Source organism: Staurois parvus, unplaced genomic scaffold (genome assembly GCF_062004578.1).
Source record: "Staurois parvus isolate SC_StPar_1 unplaced genomic scaffold, SC_StPar_1.0 ptg000454l, whole genome shotgun sequence".
In the NCBI taxonomy this organism is placed as follows: domain Eukaryota; kingdom Metazoa; phylum Chordata; class Amphibia; order Anura; family Ranidae; genus Staurois; species Staurois parvus.
In genome coordinates, this window is record NW_028318250.1 from 1060452 (window position 1) to 1071585 (window position 11134).

Below are 11134 nucleotides of genomic sequence, written 5' to 3' on the forward strand. Positions count from 1 at the left end.
AGAAACACAACTCGTCGTGTTTGGAGGAGAGAGAATGCTGAGTTGCATCCAAAGAACACCATACCTACTGTGAAGCATGGGGGTGGCAACATCATGCTTTGCGGCTGTTTCTCCGCAAAGGGACCAGGACGACTGATCCATGTACAGTACAGAATGAATAGGGCCATGTATCGTGAGATTTTGAGTGCAAACCTCCTTCCATCAGCAAGGGCATTGAAGATGAAACGTGGCTGGTTCTTCCAACATGACAATGATCCCAAACATACCGCCCGGGCAACGAAGGAGTTGCTTCGTAAGAAGCATTTCAAGGTCCTGGAGTTGACTAGCCAGTCTCCAGATCTCAACCCCATAGAAAACCTTTGGAGGGAGTTGAAAGTCCGTGTTGCCCAGCGACAGCCCCAAAACATCACTACTCTAGAGGAGATCTGAATGGAGGAATGGGCCAACATACCAGCAACAGTGTGTGCCAACCTTGTGAAGACTTACAGGAAATGTTTGACCTCTGTCATTGCCAACAAAGGATATATAACAAAGTATTGAGATGAACTTTTGATATTGACCAAATACTTATTTTCCACCATAATTTGCAAATAAATTCTTTCTAAATCAGCCAATGCGATTGTCTGGATTTTTTTTCTCATTTTGTCTCTCATAGTTGAGGTCTACCTATGATGCCAATTACAGGCCTCTCTCATCTTTTTAAGTGGGAGACCTTGTACAGTTGGTGGCTGACTAAATACTTTTTTGCCCCACTGTAAAACTATTAGAATAGTTTTTCACATTTTAGAATGGGGTGCCTCAGGACTGTCCATAATTTTAAAGGGTGCCTCGGGACTGTCCATAATTTTAGAGGGTGCCTTGACTGAAAAAAGGTTGAGAAACACTGCTATAGAGCAGTGGTTTCCAAATTGCAGCCCGGGGAGCAAGATGTGGCCCTTTATTTGCCCTTATCCTGCCCTTGAGGCATTATTCCTGCCACTGACACCAACAGTTGTGCACTATTCATCCCACTGACACCAATGATGGGATACAATTCCTCTCACTAACACCAACTATTTATCCTGCTAATACCCAAGATGGAGAATTGTTTACTCCCACTAGGCACAGTCTGGCCCCCCTGGAGTCTGAAGAACAGTAAACTGGCCCTTTGTTTAAAAAGTTTGGAGACCTCTGCTCTAGAGTGTTCATCTTTATGATTCATTTAATAATTTGTAAGTGACTGACCTGAGACCAGTAAGTCCAGATCAGTCAAACCAAAGGTTCAGATGACAACCTGGAGCATGGACTTTGAAAAACAAGTCAGCTGTTTCTTTCATGACAGGTCTCCTTTAATTCATGAAAGTATAGTTATGAATTTGTCAGTTTTTAGGTAAATGGCTATTTAGGCACTGGTTACTATTTAACTTGTGAATCATGCCACCAAGGAGGAATATATAACATACATATGCTATAGACCAGGATTCTCCAAACTATGGCCCTCCAGGTGTTAAGGAAGTGCAAGTCCCATGAGGCCTTACAAGACTCTAACAGCCACAGGCAAGACTCCCAGAGGTAGAGGCATGATGGGACTTGTAGTAGCTGGAGGCCATAGTTTGGAGACCCCTGCTATAGACTATAGGTACTTTAAATGCAAATTGCTGTAAATGCCAATTGCTGTTGCTAAATAGTCAAGGAAACCTGTATGTGTACCAAGATTTACAAGAAACTGAGTCTTCAGGAAAGGTTGCTAAATCACATCAACTATAAAAAATCTGATTCCATAGGGGGTATTTACTAAAACTGGAGAGTGCAAAATCTGGTGCAGCTCTGCATAGATACCAATCAGCTTCCAGGTTTTATTGTCAAAGCTTAAGGCTGGCCATAAACTATACAATTTTCTGTCCAATTTCTGCCCAAATTCCTTTAGATTTACCTTTTTACCTATGTAGTGCAAGGGCCTGCCTATTTGGATACAACTGAAAGTGTTGTTAGGTTTGACCTCATATTATATGTTTTTTGGTAAATATAAAGCTAAATTCTCAAGAAAATTGTATAATGTATGGCCAGCCTTTCTGAGTAAACTGAAGTTAGAAGCTGTTTGGGTATCATGCACAGCTGTACCAGATTCTTAGTACTCCAGTTTTACTAAATCTCTTACTTGGAAATAAAATGGTAGATGTCACTGTCTTCCTTTGTGTAAGGTTAACTATACATGGGCATCTAATGCAATGGAAGAATTGTTGTGGTGATCAGCCTGTCTCAGGCGACTGGTTTGTGGCACTGTCATTCACTTTTTCATCAGAGATTTTCCAGTATTTAACCGCCTCCCGCCCTCCATATAAGGAAATGATGGACGGGCGGCGGTTCTCGTTCTGGGAGGACGTCATATGACGTCCTCCCACTCTAAATGCGCATGCACACCCCCTGGGGGGCGCGTGGTGATCGGTGGTGCCACAGCAGATCACCGATCAAAGCAAAGAGTCGATGATGTAGGCTGTATCATGTGATCAGCTGTGTACAATCACAGCTGATCGCATGTAAATAAGAAATGCCAGGAAATTGGCCTGGGCAGGAAGGGAGTAAAAGTGCCCTGTAGGCAAGTGGTTAAGAATAATGTCTATGTGTATTAAGAAGCATTATTAGAGATCATCACAAATGATGATCGAATGAGTCATCTGCAAAGACAAGGCCATGTATGAGAACTATAAATCAGTACAAAGGTGTGAACTTTATAGGATCCTAAAGCTAATCTTGCTTTCATAAACGCAAATATTTACATATGGCAGGTAAAGAACAGCCTTTTTCTGTTATCTACCCAACAAAGCAGCACAGCGGCTAAATAGTTAGCACTTCCGCATGACAGTACTAGGGTCATTGGTTCAAATCCCAGCCACAGCACCACCTACCTGGAGTTTGCATGTTCTCTCTGTGCCTGTGTGGGTTTCCTCCAGGTACCCTGGTTTCCGCTCACACTCCAAAGACATGCTGGTAGGTTAATTGGATCCTGTCTAAATTGTCCCTAGTATGTGTATGTATGAATGTGAGATAGGGACCTTAGATTGTACACCCCTTGAGGGTTAGGGACTGTTGTGAATGTACAATATATATATGTAAAGCACTGCATAAATTGATGGTGCTATATAAGTACCTGTAATAAATAAATAAAATAATAAAGCATTTAAGCAAGTAAAGATTCTGCTGCATTCTTATGCCAGTAGAACTCAAACAGTAATTTGTTTTAAGTCAAAAGGTTTAATGCCGCCTGCTGCTTGCCTGATTAAATTGGGCCAGGGTTTTCATTTAACTATGAAATCGGACATGACCGATTGATTATCTTTCTGTAGCTGACTGCCAGACTATGGGGCTATTGATTGTACTTTGGTCCTGTGCAGAGTAAATACTGGGAGTTCAGAACAACTACAGACCTTATCACTACTTATCACTGAGTGGCCATGCTGTACTATGCTGACCATGCATTTTATGATAATTTACTTATTATTGGTATACATCAGATCTGTTATTGATATTAAATACAACTAAGATGCATCAGTATAATATTTGCATATCATTAAATGCGTTTAGTGCACTGGCAACAAACCAGAAAATCCAAAGAAGTTTCTGCAGAGAAAGGATGCAGAGATTGGAGTCACAACATGTACCATGGTCTGCACAGGCAAACTGTAAATGAGTATGTGCTTGCTGTCCTGTGCTTGAGCACCAGTCAGTTTTATTATAGGGAAGTTGTGCAGGTTTTTGCATACACTTTAAATTAACTGGTTTGGAAAGTTTATTGCCGATTATTTAATTTTATTAATATAAAATCCTTATGTACTTCCCTTTCAAAGAGACTTCCCAGGCTATCAAACATAGCTACTACATAAAAATAGCAAATTGCAGAAAAAGTGGAACAAACAAAGCATGTGTGGGGTGTTTGGTCTTGGGTCGTATTATTGTGGCTATCTCGTCATTTTTAATTTGTTGCTAGGTTATCCTAGCATATCACTTGTTATTAATTATTTTTTTCATAGTACTAATTATGGGTGGTCCATGCCTGCAAGGTGTTTGCCATGTTCAATGACAGACATCATGTAAATGTTTATTACATGCTTTGTTTGTTCCACTCTTTGTGCAGTTTCCTGTTTTTTTGTAGTAGCTATGTTCGATAGCCTAGGATATTGTAGATTTTGGTTTTTTGATGAACTATTGTGATTTGCTCCTTTTGTGATCTTTCTTTGAACTCTACCCTGTATATGTCTTTTAACCCTTGCACTGTGTGAGGTCAACACTACGGGGTGTTGTTGTTGGTGTGGGGGGGGGGGGGATTTGAATGTATTAGTCTGCTCACTTCCATGTTATAGTGTCTTGAGAAAGATGGACTGAGCTTCATCGAACCGTTGACAATAGAAACACTGCTGTTTTTGATCTTCCTCCTCTGCAAGACGCATGAGCGCCTCCAAACCAGTTTGGTATATATATATATATATATATATATATATATATATACACACAGTATATATATATTCAGTATATGCCATAATCTTAATAATTGAAGCAGATGCACACCCTGGGTGCTGCTAGAACAAATATAGCTCCTTGTCAGTTGGAGTACTGTTACCTCTTAGAGAGGTAATAAATGATAAAAATTAATAAGTATTACACTTACATGTTACTTAGCATGCTTGCGCCTAAAATGAAAATATATCAGATGCTAAGATCAAATTTCAATGAAACAATAGGGAGCTAACTAGACTTTGATGCTTCCATAGCATGCTGCGAATTTAGATTGGAGATTTGCAACACTTAGTGCTAGGACTTAGTGCTTGGCATGCAGTAGTTTTGGTATTATTTAATCAATGTAGGAAGGGTTTGGCCTTCAGAGGTTTGTTGAGACCCTTCACTGTCCTCAGAGCCTATGATTGTGCTTCTAAATGTGACTGTGGATTCAATGCAGAGATTTGACCCATGTGATTTGATGGATACGGCAAATAGTATGAAAGGTAAACCCTTGACATATCTATTTGCTCCAACTGAGTATCCATGAAAAGTACCTTCATTTTCTAGACTTTCTAAAAACATCTTACTGTACTTTTAAATATAATGCTGTGGAATGTCTAATTAGTACTTTGACATGTCTTATGTTAAAACAAATGTGTTAGCCTGAAATGCACTGGAAGAATATCAATAACTATAGGATGCATAGAATGTCTCTATATAATTAGCTAGCTCTGTTATTGTATTTATGTGGCAGTAGCTGTCAATATTTCAGGATTCTTGATTTACAGTAATGATTGGAAAATGATTTGAAACTATTTATATCCCAGACGTATGGGACACTTTGTATATAGCTAAAAAACAGATACAATGAATAGGGGATTCATGAAGTTCATATATGTAGATCAATACATATTGATTAGAATGCATGAACTGTATAATAGACATTTTAGTGCCACCAATCCGCAACCTGTTTTGCAGCCACTGTCACATATACCAGTTAATATGAGGTATAGCTGGTTGATTCTTTGACATAATAACATAGTTTTAGGGGCTACTTAACTTGGAGGGATTGGTAGAATGATTTGAACCTCTGTAGCCCAGTTCTGCTCTCTTCTGCCTCTGTCTCCATCAAGTATTGAACCAATAAAATTAGACAACAAGTCCCAACATCCAGGGAGGAGAAATTCACTCAAGTATGTTTAGGTTGGAAATGTAAATTTGCATATTAGTAAATAGCAGCACTGAGTTATTAAACATTTTCAGTCAGTAGTCTGCATGTTGCATGGTCCAATTTTGAGTCTTACTGCATATACAATATCCGCTACACAATGGCAGGTTGCTGTCACTTATTGGCTTGCAGGCCATAGCTGGAGTACCACTTTCGAGTTGATTCACCAAAGACAAATAGACTGCTTTGCAAGGGAATTTGTACTTTACAAGGGAATTTACCCTTAGCTTAGTGGAGCTCTGCTGACTTCCATTATCCACTCATGACCAAGCAAAAATACTGTTTTCTTTCATTTTCCTAGCAGGGAAAATTCCTTTGCAAAGTAAACAGACTATTTGCCTTTAGTAAATTAACCCCTTTATGTTTTTCATGTAGCAGGTTTACAACTCTCTTTTTTAGCTGAAGCTACAAATAACTGTAACCCAATCTATCTATATAAATATACATAAATATTTGGAATGTGGCACCTGCTTTCCAGAACATTCATAAAATAATCTGCTATACCAAAAAAAAAAAAATTAAGAATTTATTAAAGATTTCATGACTTTAGTAGTCATACATCATTCTCTATTTTGAAAAAGAATAGTTAGATCAACAAGTAAACCTGTACCTTTTTTTCCCAGAAAATTACAGTGGCAAGTCTATGGAACTGAGTGGGTTAGCTAAACCATTTACATGTAGCTGGAAGCAATGTCAGGCTGCACACACATTGATTTTTATTTGCCGAGTATAAGTTCAACAGAGAACACTCAGTCTTCCTTCCCTTAACACAATACTAGCTACATTACGCAGAAGACCTTCTCCATGGAGTCCTACCTGTGTCACAGTGAAACAAAAAGGTATGTCTACAAATGTTAGCCGAAGTGCTCTGTTTTATATATTTATATGTTTTATTGCTTAAATTTTTTTTTTAAATCAATATATATATGGACGCAACTAGATTTACATTATATAAACGACAGTAGACATTTTTTGACTTAAAAGATATTTTGCTCAAATAATGTCCAAAATTAAATAGTGCCAGACTTACTGATTCCAACATAAATTATAAATAGAGTGAATTTAATAGGCTTTAAAGGACAAACAACAGATATAAAAAAAAAATCTACGTAGTATGCGACCAGTGTGTAAAGTCTTTAGATCAGGGACCGTTGGTGCTAAGTTATAATATATGGCTTTGTCTTGTTACTGTTTAATGCTCCAAAAATGGAAGATACGTCCAGTTATATTCCATGATGCCAATGACCCAGATCATTAAAAACTTGTGTAAGAGGAACCCACAGGAAATGTTTCATGGATCAAAAAGTGTTTGTAACTCACTTTTGAGTTATTTTTTTTACAATGCTGGTAATACTGCTGATAGTTCAACTACATGCAGGTGTACCTATCTCTCTTCTATCCATTTATAAACATCTATATGTACAGTACTTGCCCATATTAATCTGCCTATACACAGGGAGTCCCATACAAATTTGAAATTGCTTTTAATTTTATTTACATAGAATCATATGTTTTGGTAAACGGAAAATGTGTAACAGCCCACCAATACTTATTTTGTGTTGTTGCTCACAATGATAATTAGTAAAGACAACAGATCTTATGGACATTCATTTATTCCTTCTTTGTTCATTCATTTTTCAAAACAACTAACACAAACAATTAGAATGCTGAGCCATGAAAATGTTTGTTCTTGCCACATATATAGGTATGAATAACTGATTATTATTAATATTATTTTAAATGCATGGATATAATTTCTGCTCATTGAAGGTTACAAAGATTAATTATTTCCATAATATATGAAATTTAAAGGACCACTATTGTGAAACATGTCCTCCGATACTTGTACGCGGTTATTACTTGTATTGATTATATGAATTCCTTTTTAATTTAGCATGTTTTCATTTATATTTTTTTCTACATTTACATTAAAAAAAAAAGAATGAAAGTACATCTAAAACTGAAGAATACAAATGTAATATATTGCAGCTAGAAGTCCTTAGATGTAGTGACTGTATACATTTTTTTTTCAGGATTTTTTCCTTTATTTTCCCCTGGTGAAATGAGGATGTTTCTGAACTTTCTGAATGAGGGTGACAACGCTTGCTTACAGTACGAAAAAAACAGCGTTGCCACCCTAAGACAGGAACAGGGGCGGACTGACCATTTGGAAACCCGGCACTGCCCAAGGGCCCGGGGTCAGTAGGGGCCCCATGAGATGCCCCAGGTACCTTTTTCAGAGGCTTTTTTGAGTTTGGGCAAGGACACAGGGGCCCCATGATCCCCTATTGCCCGGGGGCCCCATGAGTTGTCAGTCCGCCCCTGGACAGGAAGTTAGGACTACAGAACACTGTAGTTCACAAAGCTGATAGGATTGATTGAAATTTGCATAGGAGGTTATAAGGCTCACTGGGTTACTGTCAGGAGCAACAGGTATATTTGGGGACTTAGCAAATAGATAACACAAAATGTTTTAAATTGCATACTTAAGAGACTAAAGGAAAGCAAATGATAGAAGTTCATTGTTAGAGGTTACATACACTTTTAACCACGTGAAGTAAAGGTAACTGTTGAGGGTACACCTGTTACCATTATAGCTTGTCCGACCCCTGTCACTGTCACTTGTGCTAGACATATACAGTAAGTCTTCATGTAAATATGGAGATAATAAAACTAAAGAAATTAAAAGAAAAAAGGACTTTGTCAATACAACCATTACAAGTATTAATCACATGCAAATGTCAGAATACAAGATTTTTTGTGATGGTGGTCTTTTCTTTATTTTTCTTTTGTAACAGATCTGTTGATGCCCTCCATGATAGTGGTGGCCAGTAACATGAAGTAAGATAAAAGTAAGTGCTGACCTAAAAACAGCAATCCCACAGCCAATTGTTTCAGCATACAGTGTAAGACAATACCTTTTTAGGAGAACATCCGATCTATCTGTGTATTGATTTGGTTGTCCATTTAGATTTAGCACAATGTTGCAGCTGTGCTCAAACATTTGCATACCCTGGCAGAAATCATGAAATGTTGGCATTGATATTGAAAATATGACTGATTATGACAAAAAACTGTATTTTATTTAAGGATAGCGAACCATCTATTATCACATAGTTGTTTGGCTGCTTTTTAAATTATACTGATAACAGAAATCACCCAAATGGCCATGATCAAAAGTTTACATACCCTGGAATGTATGGCCTTGGTACAGGCACACAAGGTGTCAGACACAACTTAAAATGGCAATTAAAGGTCAATTTCCCACATCTGTGGCTTTTTAAATTGCAGTTAGTGTCTGTGTATAAATAGTCAATAAGTTTGTTAGCTCTCACTTGGATGCACTGAGCAGGCTAGATACTGAGCCATGGGGAGCAGAAAAGAACTGTCAAAAGACCTGTGTAAGAAGGTAATGGAACTTTATAAAGATAGAAAAGGGCATAAAAAGATATCCTAAGCCTTTAATGTGCCAGTCAGAACTGTTCAATCACTTATTATAAAGTGGAAAATTCGGGGATCTCTTGATACCAATCCAAGGTCAGGTAGACCAAGAGAGATTGCAGCCACAACTGCCAGAAGAATTGTTCGCGATACAAAGAAAACCCCACAGGTAACCTCAGGAGAAATACAGGCTGCTCTGGAAAAAAAAGGTGTGGATGTTTTGAAGGAGCAGAGTACAATGATACTTGAATAGAAATGAGCTGCATGGTTGAGTTGCCAGAAAGAAGCCTTTACTGCACCAATTCCACCCAAAAGGCAGGTTATAATATGTCCGACAACACCTTGACATGCCTCACAGCTCCTGGAACACTGTAATCTGGAATGAGGAGACCAAAATAGAGCTTTATGGTCACAAGCATAAGTGCTATGTTTGGAGAGGGGTCAACAAGGCCTATAGTGACAGGAATACCATCCCCACTATGAGGCATGGTGGTGGCTTACTGATGTTTTAGAGGGGTGTAAGCTCTAAAGGCAAGGAGAATCTTGTGAAAATGGATGGCAAGATGAATGCAGCATGTTATCAGACAATTCTTTTGGCATTCTTCTGCATGAAAGCTGCACATGAGACGCGCTTGGACTTTCTAGCATGACAATGACCCTAAGCACAAGGCCAAGTTGACCCTCCAGTGGTTACAGCAGAAAAAGGGTAAGGTTCTGGAGTGGCAATCACAATCTTCTGATTAATATTAATATTACTGAGCCACTCTGGGGAGATCTCAAACGTGTGGTTCAAGCAAGACGACCAAAGACTTTGCATGACCTGGAGGCATTTTGCCAAGTCAAATGGCCAGCTATACAACCTGCAAGAATTCAGGGCCTCATGGACAACCATTACAAAAGACTGCATGTTGTCATTGATGCTAAAGGGGGCAATACACAGTATTAAGAACTATGGGTATGCCGATTTTTGAACAAGGGTCATTTCATTTGTTTACTTGTTGCCATGTTTTGTTTTATGATTGTGCCATCCTGTTATGACCTACAGGTAAATATGAATGCCATAAGAATTGTGTTTTGCCTGCTAAATCATGTTTTCTTTAAAAATGGTATATACTGTATGTCACAAAGTCTCCAAGGGTATGCAAACGTTTGAGCACAACTGTAGGAATCCCAAAGTATATTGTTTTTAAATTTGATGTAATGATTTTATTTTTAAGTGCTGATCTACAAATTATCTTATTTAATGAAAAAGAGATGGTATCAGCTACAGCCAATAGCTGCTTTTCAAACCCTAACTCATTAAAATGTTTAGCATTCCTAAGATGTGGTGGTGGTGTATTCTTCTAATCTAATGTTTGATGTATTTATAATACATTTTTATTTACCTTAATTACTGAACTCATCATACATGCATGGAACTAAAAAAAAGCCGGTCTACTTCTCGCTATTTAACCACTTGGCAACCACACTATAGCCGTCATATGACATCCTTCCAGAACACGCCCTCCCGTGCGCCCCCAGTGGTGTGCATCCGCCAATCTCATGATCTCCATATCCTACGGACACAGCTGATCATGTGATGTGGTAAAAGGCCAATCACGGCGGCCTTTTACCACGTGATCAGCTGTGTCCAATGACACAGCAGATCACCGGGTAAACGCAGTTGCCAGTTATTGGCTACACTTTCCTCACGCTGTCACAGCGTGACGAAAGTGCTGCCGATAACCGACAATTGTCAAAGAACAGATCAGCACTGATGATCAGTGCCCAGCAGTGCCACCCACCAGTGCCCAGCAGTGCCACCCACAAGTGCCAAGCAGTGCCACCCACCTGTGCCCATCAGTGCCTAGCAGTGCCACCCACCTGTGCCCAGCAGTGCCACTCACCAGTGCCCCCCATTAGTGCCACCATCAGTGCTGCCCAGCAGTGCCAACAGTCAGTGCCACCCATCAGTGCTGTCCTTCAGTGTGCCACCCATCAGTGCCCATCATT